The sequence below is a fragment of the Bombina bombina genome, unplaced genomic scaffold (genome assembly GCF_027579735.1).
Source record: "Bombina bombina isolate aBomBom1 unplaced genomic scaffold, aBomBom1.pri scaffold_400, whole genome shotgun sequence".
NCBI classification, from domain to species: domain Eukaryota; kingdom Metazoa; phylum Chordata; class Amphibia; order Anura; family Bombinatoridae; genus Bombina; species Bombina bombina.
Window position 1 is genome coordinate 177,250 of NW_026513070.1, and position 21,098 is coordinate 198,347.

At 37.7% G+C, this 21,098-nt stretch overlaps 1 protein-coding gene across 1 annotated transcript in view; it reads right to left on the reverse strand.

Annotated features, from left to right (window-relative positions):
* Positions 1–800: 800 nt before the first annotated feature.
* Positions 801–21,098, reverse strand: part of CUNH17orf67 (chromosome unknown C17orf67 homolog) — a 115,063-nt gene continuing 94,765 nt past the window's right edge. The window contains exon 4 of the mRNA XM_053697207.1: positions 801–1,872. The gene's annotated coding sequence lies outside the window, so the exon portion shown is untranslated. The remainder of the gene's footprint in view (positions 1,873–21,098) is intronic.

Consider the following 21,098-nt stretch of genomic DNA (forward strand, 5'->3'; position numbering starts at 1 on the left):
ATACAAAACACGGAAGGGGACAGCACTCTCAGGCCGGACCGGGTGCACATCCCATGACCTTGCAACATACACAGCCCTGGGTGCAAGAAACAGCATTCTCAGGAAGCTGCACTGTCCACACAGCCACAGGCAGTTAACCCCAGACCGGTCTGAGTGCACGGCCCAAATGGGTAAATGACCCATTAATAATAATATAAATATATATATGTGTGTGTGTGTGTACATTTGTATTTATGTATTTATATGTGTATACACTATACAGTACATGTATTTACAGACATATATACACATATAAAAACAAATGTACACATATATAGACATTTATATAAGTGCATTGGAGCCCTTTGCAATTAATTTGAGGAAAACATGTAAAAAAAAAATTATGCAATATGCATATTTAATCAAGTGTTATAGTCTGTATTTACTGTAAATATTTTATATTCCAATGTTCTTCACATAAGAAAATATGTTCTATGTATTTGTAAATAGATATTCCTATATATATATATATTTATATTTTTTATATATATATATATTTTTTTATATATATAAAAATATGTATTTATGAATAAATAGAACATATTCTTCTATGTGAAGAACATTGGGATGTGAAATATTCATATTTTCATGTTGGGTTAGCGCACTTGAGAATATGTGATCAGGTTTGTGTGCATCATTGACGTCTATGGAGGGAATAGGTTAGCACGTGAGCAAAAACAGTTTACTTCAAACTCATAATATGAGCGCAGTTAACGCTTAAACAGGGCCATAAAACATCATCAATATATCATACGAAACACTGAAAAGATGCAGAAATTTTATTGCATTCTTTTATACATGCCTAAAATGTATACATATGTAGCTAGCCAAAAAAAGAAGACATTTATTTTGGTAGATATTCATTATATGTTTTAAGTATCCTCATAATAGTGTTTGCTGGTTACAAATGAGAAGAAAAAGCAATACATACAGTACGATTGCATTTGTATTATCTTATTCTATCCAAATATATTCTGTTCTTATAAACAATATAACATTTTCAGTTATAACATGATAGTTATCGAACGCTTTACTACTTAGTATTTATAATTATATATACACTATATATATATATATATATAACCATTCAAAGAAAAATTGCATCTAAGATTGTCACAGTTTGCAGATATTCTAATCAAGATTTTATTTTCACCATAAACATTATTTCAATTTTGAACCAGCTGTTATATTTTGATTAAGTTAAAGGGACATTAAACACTAAATTCATTTTATAAAGCAAGAATTGAGGCTATTTCCTACCTCACTCTAGTCATGGCTGCTGCCATTTTGAAATCTATCTTTCACTGCATTCCAGTACTGATGAGTCTGCACATGTGCAGCAACTCTCCCTCAGATATCTGCAATGAAACCTAGGTTCCAAAATGGCTGCACCCAAAATTAGAGGAAGGTGGATAAAGTGTATTTAGTCACTTTAATATAGAGTGATATCTCACCAAGCTGGGCGTCAAAAAAAAAGAACATAATTTATGCTTACATGATAAATTCCTTTCCTTTATGGTGGTTCAAGTCCATGAGAATTGACTCCTAGTGGCGGGAATTCAATCCAACACGTCAAGGCTCATGGACTCTGACCACTATATGAAAGAAAAATGGTCTTCATGGACAAAAAAGAATTTAAAAAGTACATTGATACATTTCATATGAATATGTAGGTGAATAATATTCTTTCAAAAATATATTTATTAGTAAATAAAAGAAAGTTCCTAGTGTCACAGTAAAAATTAGTATTTGGAAGCTAAATTAGATAAAAAATGATAGATCACGGGGTAGCAGTATCCTATCTGACATCTTCACTTGGTTTTATACCATCATCTGAAAAAAAAAAAAAAAGATATTTGTTACATTTATATGATAATAACACATGTGTACAATTTTTAAACATGTTGGCTTTATATAAAAGAAAGCTGACAATTAAGGATAAGATAAAGGATAGATCTAAATCTATCATATAAATCATGCTGGTAAATGAAAAAAATCTGTGGCAGCTCAATTTTTCAACATAAACACAATAAAAACACTATTATTTAGTGACTGTTTACAAGATGCTAAATAATAATTCAATGTAATAACCACCAATCTGGATAAAGTTTCTGACTTTGCTTTATTAACATTGTGGAATGAGGATAGCAATATACTTAGCATGTAAAAACATAACAGCACCCCCTGATGGTTATTAAAGGGATGTTAAGCACTAAATACATGATAGACATAGTTATGTAATCAAAGCAAAAATGAAATTAGCCTTAAAATAATATGTAGCTGTAGTTTTTTACAGTTATATTAGTTGTTTAAAATATAAATGTTTCTATAAAAGTACTTTATTTTCTATAAATGTTTGAATTTGTTTTCTAGTTATCAGTTTGTGAAAACAAGGCTGTGTGGAATCCCTTTTAGATAATCATATGTTCCACACATCAATGTTTGTACAGTCTTTTTTTATTGCCTGTTAATATCAGTCCCTAAAAATTCTCAGCAGGAGAGTGAGATAACAGGGATAAGTTAAAACATGGTGGTACGCATTACTTTATAGAAACTCAGTAAAATTTTGAAAACCAACAACTTTCAGACTTAAATTACAGAGAAAAGGGGACACAATTAATAATAAAAGTATATTGCAAAGTGTTTTAACCACACATAATTAAACATTTTATATTACAATCTCATACTGTTTAATATCTCTTTAAAGGGACACTGTACCAAAAAAAATTCTTTCGTGATTCAGATTGAGCATGAAATTTTAAGCAACTTTCTAATTTACTCCTATTATCAAATTTTCTTCATTCTCTTGGTATCTTTATTTGAAGTGCAAGAATGTAATTTTAGATGCCGGCCCATTTTTGGTGAACAACCTGGGTTGTCCTTGCTGATTTGTGGATAAATTCATCCACCAATAAAAAAGTGCTGTCCAGAGTACTGAAACCAAAAAAAAAGCTTAGATGCCTTCTTTTTCAAATAATGATAGCAAGAGAACGAAGAAAAATTGATAATAGGAGTAAATTAGAAAGTTGCTTAAAATTGCATGCTCTTTCTGAATTACAAAAGAAAAAATATGGGTACAGTGTCCCTTTAACTAACTGTGGCACCTCAGTCTATGCAGACTTCCTGCATAACCATGAACCCCAACATAATTAACCTTAAGGGTACATTAAACTCAAAATGTAACTCCCATTAAGTTCTAGATTATTAGTGGAGCACTAATTAGCTATCTTGCTCGAGCGTAAACTTAGCTTAGACGGAAGCTTTATCCACGCTTCAGGTTGCACAAGTTGAAAGCAAAAAGTTTGTTAAGGGGTGAAATCCAACATGCGCTAATGTATTCTCCCCATAGAAGTCAATTGAGAGCGCTGAAGGAAAAAAATCTAACAACTATCGCTTGTGCATAACCGTCAGGAGTTATGAATACTTCATATTCTAATGTTCTTCACACACAGAACAATGTAATTATTATTGTAAATAATATGTCTGCAATCAATTAATTTAATAAACTCAGCTGTCTATAGAAGCCTTATAAATCTAAGATCAGTTAAAGGGGAGCATTTGCAAACAATTCCATCTCTAAGTGACAGCACTAAGAATTAGACAAGAATTGAACAAGATTTGAGGCAAGCAAACATTTTTCTTTCAAAACAGATTTTGCACAGATGTTTTGGTATGTTTTCAGTATTGCTTTTCCTTATAACAGTCTCATGCCTATTCCACAGGCAGGTTCACATGCTCATACCTTACCCTTCTCCGCATGTAGTTTATATAGGCCCCTCTCTCCTTTCTTCTCCATACCTTAGCTCTCATTAACTACTTTCTGTTTTAAAATATATGTCACTAAACTGCACCACCTCTCAAAAATACCCCCACTGCTATAAATCTTCTTCTCACCTACTCTTACTTTCCATTTTGCTGCTATTGGCATCAGGCAACATCTCTCCAAATCCTGGATCCACCCTCATTCCCATCATTACCCAATCACGCACTCCTTATAGAGAATGTAACAAAAGCAACACACCTCATTTCTATCCCATGCATCCCATACACACACTCCTTTCACTTATGCACTATGGAACTCTCGTTCTGTCTGCAACAAACTCACAACCATTCATGACCTGTTTATTTCAAATGCTTTCACCCTTTTAGCAATTACCGAAACCTGGCTATCTTCTTCTGACCCCGTTTTAATTGCTACTCTCACACATGGTGGTCTCCACTTTAGCCATACCCCGAGGCCAGGTGAGAAACATTCTTTCTCCTTCTCCTGCTTTAAAGTCCATTGTATTTGCTTGTTCTCCTAGCTCCTCTCCATCAAAATGGCAGTCATCTATCACCCTCCTGGACAACCTCCCAATTCCTTGACAACTTTGCCACCTGGCTTCCTCACTTTCTCTCTACAAATATACCAATGCTAATTCTTGGGGATTTCAACATTCCCGTTGACAACTCATCTGCCCCTGCTGCCTCTAAACTTCTTTCACTCACATCCTCCATCTCTCACCATCCATCATACTCCCTACTCACAGTGACGGACACTCCATTGACCTGGTATTTTCCTACCTTTGCTCTATATCTGACCTCACCAAGTCGCCCCTTTTCATATTTGTCACCTATAATATTAATGCAACCGCTAAACCCACCTCGCCATTCCCGCCCCCGCACTTGTAGAAATCTACACGCTGTGAATCCACTCCAATTTTCAAATATAATTCAAGAACTCTTCCCTCACACTTCCACTATAACCTGATCTCGCTACAGCCCACTATAACAAAACTCTCTCCTCTGCACTAGACACACTGCTCCTCCACAACTGCGCAAAACCTCACACCGTCAGTTACAGCACTGGCACTCTCAGAAAACTCGCTATTTGCAGAAAATGCTTCCATACTGCTGAGCGTGTCTGGAGGAAAGCTCACTCTGAACCTGATTTCATCCACTATATGTTTATTCTTCATTCATACACATCTGCCCTTCACTTCGCCAAGCAAACCTACTTCTCTTCTATCATATCTACTCTTTCCTCAAACCCTAAACAACTCTTTTCCACCTTTAACTCTCTCCTTTGCCCACCTGATTCACCCTATCCATCTGTCTTTAGTGCTCAAGACCTGGCAGACTACTTTTTAAACAAAATACATACTATCCGAAGCAACATCCCAACACCAACCTGCAATCTTCCTATTCCAGGCCCAGTTATTCCCTCTGCCACCCTCTGCATCTTCCATCCATCCACTGAGAATTAAGTTTGTTCTTTACTATCTTCCTCATGCCTCACTACCTGCCCGCTCGACCCTATTCCTTCCCATCTAATACCCTCCCTGACTTCCACCCTCACTCCTACTCTTACTCACATCTTCAACCTATCTCTCTCTACCAGTTCATTCCCATCTTCTTTCAAACATGCAAAGGTCACTCCCATACTCAAAAAACCCTCTCTTGACCCTAATTCTCCTGATAACTACCGCTCCATATCACTGCTTCCACTAACATCAAAACTCCTGGAAAAACTAGTTTACAACCACCCACTTCCTGTCTTCCAACTCCTTGCTTGGCCCCCTGCAATCTGGATTCCGCCCCAAACACTCAACTGAGACTTACCAAGTTTACTAATGATCTTCTTTCTGCTAAAAGTAATGGCCACTACTCTATACTTATCTTACTTGACTTCTTAGCTGCCCCTTACACAGTTGACCCCCCCCCCTCCTCCTACAGACCCTTAGATCTCTTGGCCTTTATGACACTGCTCTTTAAGTATACAAGTAATTAATCACTGTTCTTTTCCAATTCTCTTACAGTGGGACCTACTATGAATCAACACTCAAGCGATAATTGATTTAGGGGCTACAGCTAATTATGTAGATAAAACATTCACTTATGTAAATAAAATTCCACTGGTTAAAAAGAAAACACTAATATTTATGAGTGTTATTAATGGCAGTGTTATTTCTATTGGTCCTGTTACGTTCAAAACCATACCTATACTAGTCACTACACTAACACACCATACTGAATACATCACCTTTGATGCTATTTCTTCCCCTCTCTTCCCTTTAATATTCAGGCTAAAATTGCTTAATTTACATAACTCAAAAATCTGTTGGTCTACTGCCACTATAGATCTGAAGTCTGACTATTGTGTTCACACGTTACCCCTCATTACCAATTCTACAAACCACAGAATCCCTGATTCCGCATAAGTATACCAATTTTTCCTACATTTTTGACAAAAAAAGAGTCAGATAATTTACTTCCACATAGGAAATATGACTGTCCCATTGAGCTCCTACCAGGTGCAGACATTTCATGTGGTCATATTTTCCCCCTTTCAAAACCAGAGTTAGAACACCTAAAAACATATATAGATGATAATCTGTGAAAGGGATTTATCAGACCCTCAACCTCTTCAGCGGGTGCTGGGATATTTTTCGTAAAAAACAAAGATAACTCCTTAAGGACTATAGTAGATTATAGAGAATTAAATAAAAGAACAGTCAAAAACCGGTATCCACTTTCCTTTACCAGAGCTTATTGATAGATTAGAAGGTGTCACGTACTTCACCAAATTAGATTTTAGGGGTGCGTGCAATTTTATCAGGATTAGAACCGGATACGAATGACTGACAGCGTTCCGCACTCGCTACGGATTGTACGCGTACACTGTCATGCCTTTTGGCCTGTGTAATGCCCCAGCCACTTTTCAACGCCTGATAAATGACAGCTTTAGAGATATATTAGATATATACCTTGTGATTTATCTTGACGATATATTAATATTTTCCAAAACACTATCTGAACATATAAAACATGTAGGAATTGTTTTATCCAGGCTCAGAAGCAATAATCTTTATGCCAAGCCTGAAAAATGCACTTTCAACTCTGAAGAAATTACATTCCTAGGTTACAAGATCTCATCTAGAGGAATTAATATGGAATATAGTAAAGTACACTCTATCACCGAATTGGCCATCAACGAGGTCCAAAAAAGATGTACAAAAATGTATGGGCTTTGCAAACTTTTATAGAAAGTTCATTAAAAATTTCTCAGCATTAACCAAACCTCTCACCAACCTAACTAAATCTTCTATCAAATTCATTTGGACAAAGAAACACAGTTTTTGACACACTTCAAGACAAATTTACTTCAGCTCCCATTCTGCATTTTCACAATCCTATGCTACAGTACGTTCTAGAGGTGGATGCCTCAATTTCGCCATTGGAGCGGTGTTGTCCCAGAAAGAAAGTCTCAATCAACATCTTCATCCAGTAGCTTTTTATTCAAGGGTAATGACACCTCCCGAATTGAATTACGCCATAGGTGAAAAAGAATTATTGGCGATCAGAATATCCTTAGAGCACTGGCGTCACCTGCTAGAAGGTACAGCACTACCGATAATCATATACACCGATCATAGGAACTTGCAGTACTTAAAGTCAAACAGAACTCTATCAGTTAGATAAGTAAGGTGGAATCTCTTTTTTTCAAGATTTAACTATATTATCACAAACCGACCAGCAAGTAAGAATGGAAAGGCCAATGCACTATCACGAATGCACGAAAAACAGAATTTATGCTTACCTGATAAATTACTTTCTCCAACGGTGTGTCCGGTCCACGGCATCATCCATAACTTGTGGGAATATTCTCTTCCCCAACAGGAAATGGCAAAGAGCACAGCAAAAGCTGTCCATATAGTCCCTCCTAGGCTCCGCCCACCCCAGTCATTCGACCGACGGACAGGAGAAAAAAACAGGAGAAACTATAGGGTGCCGTGGTGACTGTAGTTAAAGAAAGAAATTCATCAAACCTGATTAAAAAGCCAGGGCGGGCCATGGACCGGACACACCGTTGGAGAAAGTAATTTATCAGGTAAGCATAAATTCTGTTTTCTCCAACATTGGTGTGTCCGGTCCTCGGTGTCATCCATAACTTGTGGGAACCAATACCAAAGCTTTAGGACACGGATGAAGGGAGGGAGCCAATCAGGTTGCCTAAACGGAAGGCACCAAGGCTTGCAACACCTTTCTCCCAAAAATAGCCTCCGAAGAAGCAAAAGTATCAAATTTGTAGAATTTGGCAAAAGTGTGCAGAGAAGACCAAGTCGCTGCCTTACATATCTGATCAACAGAAGCCTTGTTCTTGAAGGCCCATGTGGAAGCCACAGCCCTAGTAGAGTGAGCTGTGATGCGTTCAGGAGGCTGCCGTCCGGCAGTCTCGTAAGCCAATCGGATGATGCTTTTCAGCCAAAAGGAAAGAGAGGCAGCAGTAGCTTTTTGACCTCTCCTCTTGCCAGAATAAACGACAAACAGAGAAGACGTTTGTCTGAAATCCTTTGTTGCTTCTAAATAGAACTTCAAAACACGAACTACATCTAAATTGTGTAACAAATGTTCCTTCTTTGAAACTGGATTCGGACACAAAGAAGGCACAACTATTTCCTGGTTAATATTCTTGTTAGAAACAACCTTTGGAAGGAAACCAGGTTTAGTACGCAAAACAACCTTATCTGAATGGAACACCAGATAGGGCGGATTACACTGCAAAGCAGATAACTCAGAAACTCTTCTAGCAGTAGAAATAGCAACCAAAAACAGGACTTTCCAAGATAACATCTTGATATCTATGGAATGTAGAGGTTCAAACGGAACCCCTTGAAGAACTGAAAGAACTAAATTCAGACTCCAGGGAGGAGTCAAAGGTCTGTAAACAGGCTTGATCCTGACCCCTTCATCTGATGAATCATCTTGGGCAACTTTACTATCTGTGGCAGTACTGTCCTTACTTTGTTTGGACGCTATGGCACAATTATCACACAATTTTGAAGGGGGAGACACATTGGCTTCCATACATACAGAACATAGTTTATCTGAAGGCACAGACATGTTAAACAAGCTTAAACTTGTCAATAAAGTACAAAAAACGTTTTAAAACAAAACCGTTACTGTCTCTTTAAATTTTAAACAGGGCACACTTTATTACTGAATATGTGAAAAACTAAGAAGGAATTGTTCAAATTTAACCAAATTTTCACCACAGTGTCTTAACGTATTCAAAGCATTGCACCCCAAATTTCAGATCTTTAACCCTTAAAATGAGGAAACCGGAGCCGGTTACAGATTTAACCCCTCTACAGTCCAAGCTACAGCCTTTGCTGTGACTTTACCAAACCCAGGGGGAATACGATACCAAATGAAGCCTTCTAGGAACCTTTTCAACTACTTTCAGACCCACACACATGCAGCTGCATGTCCTGCTCTCAAAAGTAACTGCGCAATAATGGCGCAAAAATGAGGCTCAGCCTACTACAGGGATGGCCCTTCCTGACTGGAAAGGTGTCTAAACCAGTGCCTGATGTAAAAAAACGTTCCCCAAAGTTTATAAGTGTGAATTTCAACATCAAGCTGATAAAATGCCCAAATAAAGCAATCGATCTTGCCCATAAAAGTGTCTACCAGTTTTATAGCCCATATTAAGCCCTTTATTCTGTTTGATACTAAGAAAATGGCTTACCTGTCCCCATGAGGGGAAATGACAGCCTTCCAGCATTACATAGTCTTGTTAGAAAAATGGCTAGTCATACCTTAAGCAGAAAAGTCTGCTAACTGTTTCCCCCAACTGAAGTTATTTCATCTCAACAGTCCTATGTGGAAACAGCAAACGATTTTAGTTACTGCTGCTAAAATCATATTCCTCTCACAAACAGAACTCTTCATCTTTTTCTGTTTCAGAGTAAATAGTACATACCAGCACTATTTTAAAATAACAAACTCTTGATAGTAGAATAAAAAACTACAACTAAAACACCACATACTCTTCACCATCTCCGTGAAGATGCTGCCTGTGCAACGGCAAAGAGAATGACTGGGGTGGGCGGAGCCTAGGAGGGACTATATGGACAGCTTTTGCTGTGCTCTTTGCCATTTCCTGTTGGGGAAGAGAATATTCCCACAAGTTATGGATGACGCCGTGGACCGGACACACCAATGTTGGAGAAAACCTCCCAATTCATTTATTCAAGGTCCTATCATTCCAAGAAGCAATATTATAGCTTATCAATTGAAAATACTACATACAATGTTTAAGGATAACCAAACAGCCAATCACAATAAACCCATTTCCAAACTCTTAAAGCACAATGATGGGTTGTTCTACCACAACAACATACATTTCACCCTCTATGCAACAACTGATCTTACAGTCGGTACATGAATCACCTCCAACAGGTCACCCAGGAGTACACAAAACTTTACACCCTCTCAATAGGTCCATCTGGTGGCCTTCGCTCACTAAAGACACAACAAACCATCACCTAGATTACAAGTTTTGCGTTAGAGGCTGTGCGGTGCTAACGAGCAGTTTATGCTCATCGCTCACTTACAGACAGCGCTGGTATTACGGGTTTTTACAAACCATACAAGAAGTGAGCGTTGAGCAAAATTTTGCTCATAACCGCACTCCAATACCAGCACTGCTTACGTTAGCGGTGAGCTGGTGTAACGTGCTCGTGCACGATTTCCCCATAGGAATCAACAGGGAGAAACTCCTTAACGCAGCCCCATTGATTCCTAAGGGGAAATAAAATTTACGTTTACACCTAACACCCTAACATGAACCCCGAGTCTAAACACCCCTAATCTTACACTTATTAACCCCTAATCTGCCGCCCCCAACTTCGCCGACACCTACATTATATTATTAACCCCTAATCTGCCGCTCCGGACACCGCCGCTACCTACATTATAGTTATGAACCCCTAATCTGCTGCCCCCAACATCGCCGACACCTACCTAATATTTATCAACCCCTAATCTGCTGCCCCCAATGTTGCTGCCACCAACCTACACTTATTAACCCCTAATCTGCCGCCCCCAACGTCGCCGCCACTATATTAAATGTATTAACCCCTAAACCTTAGTCTAACCCTAACCCTAAAACCCCCTAACTTAAATATAATTTAAAATAAGCTAAATAAAATTAATATTATTACCTAAATAATTACTATTTAAAACTGAATACTTACCTGTAAAATAAACCCTAAGCTAGCTACAATATAACTAATAGTTACAATGTAGCTATCTTATTGTTTATTTTTATTTTACAGGCAAGTTTGTATTTATTTTAACTAGGTACAATAGTTATTAAATAGTTATTAACTATTTAATAACTACCTAGCTAAAATAAATACAAATGTACCTGTAAAATAAAACCTAACCTAAGTTACAATTACATCTAACACTACACTATAATTAAATTAATTCCCTAAATTAAATACAATTAAATACAATTAAATACAACTAAATTACAAATAGCCCTTAAAAGGGCCTTTTTTTGATGCATCAGCCAATAGGATTTTTTCTACCTTAATTCCAATTGGCTGATAGAATTCTATCAGTCAATTGGAATTGAAGGGACCCCATCTTGGATGACGCAAAAGGCCTTTTTAAGGGCTATTTGTAATTTAGTGTAGGGTAGGGCTTTTTTTTTATTTTGGGGGGCTTTTTTATTTTGTTAGGGGGATTAGATTAGGTGTAATTAGTTTAAAAAACTTGTAATTTGTTTATTATTTTCTGTAATTTAGTGTGTTTTTTGTATTTTAGCTGATTTTATTTAATTGTATTTAATTGTATTTAATTGTATTTAATTGTATTTAATTGTATTTAATTTAGGGAATTAATTTAATTATAGTGTAGTGTTAGGTGTAATTATAACTTAGGTTAGGTTTTATTTTACAGGTACTTTTGTATTTATTTTAGCTACGTAGTTATTAAATAGTTAATAACTATTTAATAACTATTGTACCTAGTTAAAATAAATACAAACTTGCCTGTAAAATGAAAATAAACCCTAAGATTTATGTAACTATTAGTTATATCGTAGCTAGCTTAGGGTTTATTTTATAGGTAAGTATTTAGTTTTTAATAGGAATAACTTAGTTAATAATAGGAATTTTATTTAGATTTATTATTATATTAAGTTAGAGGGGGTTAGGGTTAGACTTAGATTTAGGGGTTAATAACTTTAGTATAGTGGTGGCGTCATTGGGGGCGGCAGATTAGGGGTTAATAAATGTAGGTAGGTGTCGGCAATGTTAGGGATGGCAGATTAGGGGTTAATAATATTTAACTAATGTTTGCGAGGCGGGAGTGCAGCGGTTTACGGGTTAATATATTTATTATAGTGGCGGCGATGTCTGGTTCGGCAGATTAGGGGTTAAAAATTTAATTTTAGTGTTTGCGATGCGGGAGGGCCTCGGTTTAGGGGTTAATAGGTAGTTTATGGGTGTTAGTGTACTTTTTAGCACTTTAGTTAAGAGTTTTATGCTACGGCGTTGTACCATAAAACTCTTAACTACTGACTTTAAAATGTGGTACCAATCTTGACAGGAGAGGGTGTACCGCTCACTTTTTGTCAGACTCGTAATACCGGCGCTATGCAAGTCTCATTGAAAATATAGGATACGCAATTTACGTAAGTAGATTTGCGGTATTTCCAAGTCTGTACCTACAAGACTCGTAATACCAGCGGGCGTTAAAAAGCAGCGTTAGGACCGGCCAACGCTGCTTTTTAAGCCTAACGCAAAACTCGTAATCTAGCCGCATGTATTGTCCTGTAAAACTTGTTCTACCTCAAAAAAAAATAGAAAACATCCCTATGGACTCTTATTACCATTACCTGTACCAGACAGACCATGGAAAGAAATAGCTCTGGACTATATTGTTGAACTTACCAGGTCAGCTAACAATAACACTATATTGGTTGTAGTGGACTTATTTAGTAAGATGGTTCATTTCATTCCCTTTCATAAATTATCCACTGCCTCGGACACTGTCCAACTTCTGATCAACTATGTCTTTAAACACCATGGGTTACTCACATCGATTACATCTGACCGAGGGTCCCAATTTACTAGTACATTTTGTAATGAACTCTGCAAAACCTTGGGAATCAAGCAAAGGTTAAGTACTGCGTTCCACCAACAGACCAACGGGCAGAAAGAAAAAACTAATCAGTGGTTGGAGCAGTACTTAAGGTGTTTTTGCAGTTCCAAACAAGACGATTGGTCCAGTTTTCTACTTTGTGTAGAGTTCACGTACAACAATTCAGTACACTCATCAACTAAACAAGCCCCCTTCTTCACCAACTATGGGTTTCATCCAACCTTCAACTTGATATCACACCAGAAAGCTCCTGTCCACTCGTGAATTCTATCTCAGACAACTTTGCTCTCGTTCACGAAAATATTGTTCTAGCCAAAAAAGTACAAAAGATGTACTACGATAGGAACAAACGACCAGCCCCTGTCTATGCTGTGGGTGACTTAGTCTAGCTTTCCACTCGAAACCTAAAGCTTTCAACTCCGTCTAAGAAGCTCTCTAGTCTCTTCATTGGACCTTTTCCTATTCTTTCTGTCCTCAATGAAAATGCAGTCACATTACGCTTACCTGATACCCTGAAAATACACCCAACCTTGTTTCACTCATAAAGCCTTATCAACCAGTCCGTGATTTGGGAACCCCAGATACTTCAATACCTACTGTTACTGACCCTGACATTGAGTATGGGGTACATTCTATAATCGATTATAGAAGGTTCCATGGTACACTCCAATATCTTGTACATTGGAAAGGATACGGGCATGATGACGATTCCTAGGAACCTGCTGCTAATATTTCCGCACAGAGACTAGTTTCCCTATTCCATAGGAGAAATCCTGACTGGCCAAGATCCTGAGCCACGGAGCTGCTCCTTGAGGGAGGAGTTCTGTCATGACAGAATAAATTACATGCTCCTTTAAATAGTAGGAGATCTTAAACATACACATTGTATAAAAGCCTGCCTCCTCATTATCTCCTCGCTTGGTAATTTTTCTTTTTTTGTTTTACCTGGACAGAATCTCGTCAAGCCTCCCTCTCCAAGTGAGAAGAAATTGACAAGCTTTTACTCCACATTCTGTAAGCTTCGGTTACAACAGCTGCTACGCTAGCAGTCTCAACCTCATCCGTACCTGCCAATTCTAGCTCAGAGTTCCCTCAAAGGCTACCATCAATCTCCGCTTACATCCCGGAAGCGCCGAAATCACTGCAGTGATGTCACCCGCTGAAGGAACGTAGAGGACAAGCTGCACTTTCAGCTCTGCCAACACATCTTGCCTCTCGATTCTCTACCAACATCATGATTTGCTTTAGGCAGACTCTCCTATCTACTGACACAGTAAGAGCTTGACTTACTAACATTTGCCATAAATCTGCATAACTAAAAACTTTAGTGTCTTGAGTTACTCAATAATTGTTACATAGTTTTCCTTAAAACGCTAACAAATTCTTATAAGAACTGCTGCAGGTAGTTAGTGTTCCACACAAGGGCAGCTATCTAATATTCATTTAAAATGGTTACCTTCTCTTATAAGCACTGCTGCAGGTAATTAGTGTCTCTACACATGGGCAGCTATAGTGCAAGTTTTGCAGGATAGTGTAGAGCATCTCCTGCTATATGATTGCTACAGTTGTAACATTTTATTTGTGGAAATAAACTTTGTTTCACCTCATTTTACAGATAATATGATCGTTACACTGACGCAGCTCCCCTCTACCTATCCTCTCTAATCAATCTCTGATCCAACAATGACCTGCTCCTTGCATCTTCGACTATCACCTCTTTCCATGCTAGACTGCAGGACTTCTGTCGTGCAGCACCTACCCTCTGGAACACTCTCCCTCGTGCTGTCAGGCTTTGCCCTAATCTTTCTTCTTTTCAAAACTCCCTGAAGACTTTTTTGTTCAGAGAACCCTACCATCCAACTCAGTAATAAATTAATTCCACTTACCTAATATTTCCCTCATCTAACTTTTTCACTCTTGCAGTCCTCACCTCCTGTTTCTCAACCTCCTACCCTTCTAGATTGTACGTTCCCACAGGAATAGGGCCCTCAATCCCTCCTGTATGTGTTTGTCAAATTTTGCCCTGTCTCTTATAAGTTTTATATCATTGTTTTATTTAAATGAATTGTACACATGGACAGCCCTGTGAAATATGTTGGTGCTTCATAAATAAAGTATAATAATAATATAATAATATATATTTATAGTGTATAGATATATAGAGATATATATTTTAAATTAACATTATAACAAATATATATATTAATAATAAAAAGTACAAGTTCCAAAGGGATATGCACTCTTTTAAATACATCTTAAATAGCAATGACCAGGGTGCTAGACAGAAAAAAGTTGTATAAAGCCTCCACATCACAGCACTCTCTGGAATTTGTAGATAAAACATAACTTTTATTTGTGTACAGGGTTAAAAAGAGAAATCCATGACGTTTCAATTCCTGACTGGCATCTTTATCAAATGGTCTCCGTTCTTGTGTTGGAGATATCAAAACATGATAGCCCCAAAAAATCTGATTTTTTTTGGGCTATCATGTTTTGATATTTCCAACAAGAGAACTGAGACCATTTGATAAAGATGCCAGTCAGGAATTGAAACGTTATGGATTTCTTTTTTTCTTGTTTTTATCAAACTTACGGCCAGATTACGAGTTATGCGTTATGAGCGGCTCGGCAATAACTTGCAAGTTATTTCCATCGCTCACCTCCCTATAGCGCTGCTATTACAGGTTTGCAAAAACCCGGTGTTAGCAGGCAATATGGCAGCGTTGAGCTCCATACCGCACACAAATACCAGCGCTGCTTTGAGTTGATTTTATGTGCTCGTGCAGGATTTCCCCATAGACATCAATGGGGAGAGCCGGCTGAAAAAAAGCCTAACACTGCAATAAAGGAGCGTAAAACTCTGTAACGCAGCCCCATTGATTCCTATGGGGAAAGAAAATTTATATTTACACCTAACACCCTAACAAAAACCCCAAGTCTAAACACCCCTAATCTGCCGCCCCTGACATCGCCGACACCTACATTACACTTATTAACCCCTAATCTGCCGCCCGACATCGCCGACACCTACCTACACTTATTAACCCCTAATCTGCTGCCCCCAATGTCGTCTCTACCAACCTACACTTATTAACCCCTAATCTGCCGCCCCCAACATCGCCGCCGCCACTATACTAAAGTTATTAACCCCTAAACCTCTGGCCTCCCACATCATTAGCACTAAATAAATATATTAACCCCTAAACCTAACCCTAAGTCTAACCCTAACTTTAATATAATTAAAATAAATATAAATAAAAATTACTATTATTACCTAACTAATACATATTTAAAACTAAATTCTTACCTGGAAAAAAAACCCTAAGCTAACTACAATATAACTAATAGTTACATTGTAGCTATCTTAGGTTTTATTTCACAGCTAAGTTTGTATTTATTTTAGCTAGGTAGACTAGTTAGTAAATAGTTATTAACTATTTACTAGCTACCTAGTTAAAATAAATACAAAGTTACCTGTAAAATAAAACCTAACCTGTCTTACACTAACACCTAACATTACACTACAATTAAATAAATTATATTAATTAAATACAATTAACGAAATTACTAAGCCCCCCCAAAATAAAAAAACCCTAGCCTAAACTAAACTGCCAATAGCCCTTAAAAGGGTATTTTGTGGGGCATTGCCCAAAAGAAATCAGCTCTTTTACCTGTAAAAAAAAATACAAACAACCCCTCAACAGTAAAACCCACCACCCACACAACCAACCCCCCAAAATAAAACCCTATCTAAATAAACCTAAGCTCCCCATTGCCCTGAAAAGGGCATTTGGCTGAGCATTGCCCTTAAAAGGGCATTTAGCTCTTTTTCCTTGCCCAAACCCCTAAACTAAAAATAAAACCCACCCAATAAACCCTTAAAAAAAACAAACACTAACCCCTGAAGATCCACTTACAGTTTTTGAAGACCGGACATCCATCTATCCATTTGAAGTCTTCATCCAGACGGCATCTTCCATCTTCTTCCTTCCGACACTGTCAGGGTGCCAGGAATCAGACTGAGATGAGAAGTGCAAAAATAATCACACCTTTATTAATAGCAAAAAATTAACAAGCCAGGAGTCAAAACCAGAGCTGGTAGTCAGACGAGCCGAGTCAGGAGCCAAAGCGAATAGTCAGACGAGCCGGAATCAGGAACAAGGAGAACAGCAGAGTCAGGAACAAGTCAGGGATCAGGAACCAGGAAGGACGTCAGGCAGCCAGGTAATACACAGGAACTCTCACAAACAGGTCTCAGACAACGCAAAGGCAAAGCATACTGAACAGAGGCCCTTTAAATAATAAATGATGGCATCACAATTCTAAAACTGCATCCTATCTCACATGGATGATGCACAACAGTCTGGCCATAAAAGGAAGTGCAGGAAGTGAGCAGCATCCCCCACAATGCACCAAGTCAGGAAGAGAGGTGAGTAAAATGGCTGCCAGCAGCACATGGCAAACACAACAGGGAAAAACCCTGACAGGCACGGAGCGGCTCCATCTTCAAGACATCCGGCATGGAGCATCCTCTTCTTTTGACTCCTCTTGAAGAATGAAGGTTCCTTTAAATGATGTCATCCATAATATAATAAAGCATGGCGTCCCTTGAATTCAGATTGGCTGATAGAATTCTATCAGCCAATTGGAATTAAAGGTGAAAAAATACTATTGGCTGATCCAATCAGCCAATAGGACTGAGCTCGCATTCTATTGGCTGATTGGAACAAAAACTGTAAGTGGATCTTTGAGGGTTAGTGTTAAGTTTTTTAAGGGTTTATTGGGTGGGTTTTATTTTTAGATGAGGGGTTTGGGCAAGGAAAAAGAGCTAAATGCTCGTTTAAGGGCAATGCCCATCCAAATGCCCTTTTCAGGGCAATGAGGAGCTTAGGTTTATTTAGATAGTATTTTATTTGGGGGGTTTGGTTGTGTGGGTGGTGGGTTTTACTGTTGGGGGGGTGTTTGTATTTTTTTTCAGGTAAAAGAGCTGATTTCTTTAGGGCAATGCCCCGCAAAAAGGCCCTTTTAAGGGCTATTGGCAGTTTAGTTTAGGCTAGGGTTTTTTTTTTATTTTGGGGGGCTTTTTTATTTTGATAGGGCTATTAGATTAGGTGTAATTAGTTTAAATATTTGATAATTTCTTTTTTATTTTGTGTAATTTAGTGTTTTTTATTTTTTGTAATTTAGTTAATTGTATTTAATTAATGTAATTTATTTAATTGTAGTGTAATGTTAGGTTTTAGTGTAACTCAGGTTAGGTTTTATTTTACAGGTAAATTTGTATTTATTTTAACTATGTAGTTAGTAAATAGTTAATAACTATTTACTAACGGCTAGATTTAGAGTTGGGCGGTAGCCGTGAAAACCAGCGTTAGAGGCTCCTAACGCTGGTTTTTACCCCCCTCTGGTATTTGGAGTCAGTCAGGAAAGGGTCTAACGCTCACTTTGCATCCGCGACTTTTCCATACCGCAGATCCCCCTACGCCATTTGCGTATCCTATCTTTTCAATGGGATCTTTCTAACGCCGGTATTTAGAGTCGTGGCTGAAGTGAGCGTTAGAAATCTAACGACAAAACTCCAGCCGCAGAAAAAAAACAGGAGTTAAGAGCTTTCTGGGCTAACGCCGGTTTATAAAGCTCTTAACTACTGTGCTCTACAGTACACTAACACACATAAACTACCTATGTACCCCTAAACCGAGGTCCCCCCACACCGCCGCCACTCTATTAAATTTGTTTAACCCCTAATCTGCCGCTCCGTACACCGCCGCCACCTACATTATCCCTATATACCCCTAATCTGCTGCCCCTAATATCGCCGACACCTACATAATATTTATTAACCCCTAATCTGCCGTCCCCAACGTCGCCGCCACCTACCTACACTTATTAACCCCTAATCTGCCGACCGAACCGCACCGCTACTATAATAAATGTATTAACCCCTAATCCACCTCACTCCCGCCTCAATAACCCTATAATAAATAGTATTAACCCCTAATCTGCCCTCCCTAACATCGCCGACACCTAACTTCAAACATTAACCCCTAATCTGCCGACCGGAGCTCACCGCTATTCTAATAAATTTTTTAACCCCTAAAGCTAAGTCTAACCCTAACACTAACACCCCCCTAAGTTAAATATAATTTTTATCTAACGAAATAAATTAACTCTTATTATATAAATTAATCCTATTTAAAGCTAAATACTTACCTGTAAAATAAATCCTAATATAGCTACAATATAAATTATAATTATATTGTAGCTATTTTAGGATTAATATTTATTTTACAGGCAACTTTGTAATTATTTTAACCAGGTACAATAGCTAAAATAGTTAAAATAATTACAAAATTACCTGTAAAATAAATCCTAACCTAAGTTACAATTAAACCTAACACTACACTATCAATAAATTAATTAAATAAAATACCTACAATTATCTACAATTAAACCTAACACTACACTAACAATAAATGAATTAAATACAATACCTACAAATAACTGCAATTAAATAAACTAACTAAAGTACAAAAAATAAAAAAGAACTAAGTTACAAAAAATAAAAAAATATTTACAAACATTAGAAAAATATTACAACAATTTTAAACTAATTACACCTACTCTAAGCCCCCTAATAAAATCCAAGATGGCGTCCCTCGAATTCCGATTGGCTGATAGGATTCTATCAACCAATCGGAATTAAGGTAGGAAAATTCTGATTGGCTGATGGAATCAGCCAATCAGAATCAAGTTCAATCCGATTAGCTGATCTAATCAGCCAATCAAATTGAGCTCGCATTCTATTGGCTGTTCCGATCAGCCAATAGAATGCGAGCTCAATCTGATTGGCTGATTTTGTAGGTATTGTATTTAATTAATTTATTGATAGTGTAGTGTTAGGTTTAATTGTAGATAATTGTAGGTATTTTATTTAATTAATTTATTGATAGTGTAGTGTTAGGTTTAATTGTAACTTAGGTTAGGATTTATTTTACAGGTAATTTTGCAATTATTTTAACTATTTTAGCTATTGTACCTGGTTAAAATAATTACAAAGTTGCCTGTAAAATAAATATTAATCCTAAAATAGCTACAATATAATTATAATTTATATTGTAGCTATATTAGGATTTATTTTACAGGTAAGTATTTAGCTTTAAATAGGATTAATTTATATAATAAGAGTTAATTTATTTCGTTAGATAAAAATTATATTTAACTTAGGGGGGGTGTTAGTGTTAGGGTTAGACTTAGCTTTAGGGGTTAAAAAATTTATTAGAATAGCGGTGAGCTCCGGTCGGCAGATTAGGGGTTAATGTTTGAAGTTAGGTGTCGGCGATGTTAGGGAGGGCAGATTAGGGGTTAATACTATTTATTATAGGGTTATTGAGGCAGGAGTGAGGCGGATTAGGGGTTAATACATTTATTATAGTAGCGGTGCGGTTCGGTCGGCAGATTAGGGGTTAATAAGTGTAGGTAGGTGGCGGCGACGTTGGGGGCGGCAGATTAGGGGTTAATAAATATTATGTAGGTGTTGGCGATATTAGGGGGAGCAGATTAGGGGTACATAGGTATAATGTAGGTGGCGGCGGTGTATGGAGCGGCAGATTAGGGGTTAAAAAAAATATGCAGGTGTCAGCGATAGCAGGGGCGGCAGATTAGAGGTTAATAAGTGTAAGGTTAGGGGTGTTTAGACTCGGGGTACATGTTAGATTGTTAGGTGCAGACGTAGGAAGTGTTTCCCCATAGAAAACAATGGGGCTGCGTTAGGAGCTGAACGCTGCTTTTTTGCAGATGTTAGGTTTTTTTCAGCTTAAATGGCCCCATTGTTTTCTATGGGGGAATCGTGCACGAGCACGTTTTTGAAGCTAGCCGCGTCCGTAAGCACCGCTGGTATCGAGAGTTGCAGTGGCGGTAAATATGCTCTACGCTCCCTTTTTGGAACCTAACGCAGCCATTCTGTGAACTCTAAATACCAGCGGTATTTAAAAGGTGCGGGGGGGAAAAAGCACGCGTAGCTAACGCACCCCTTTGGCCGCAGAACTCTAAATCTAGCCGTAACTATTCTACCTAGTTAAAATAAATACAAACTTAGCTGTGAAATAAAAATAAAACCT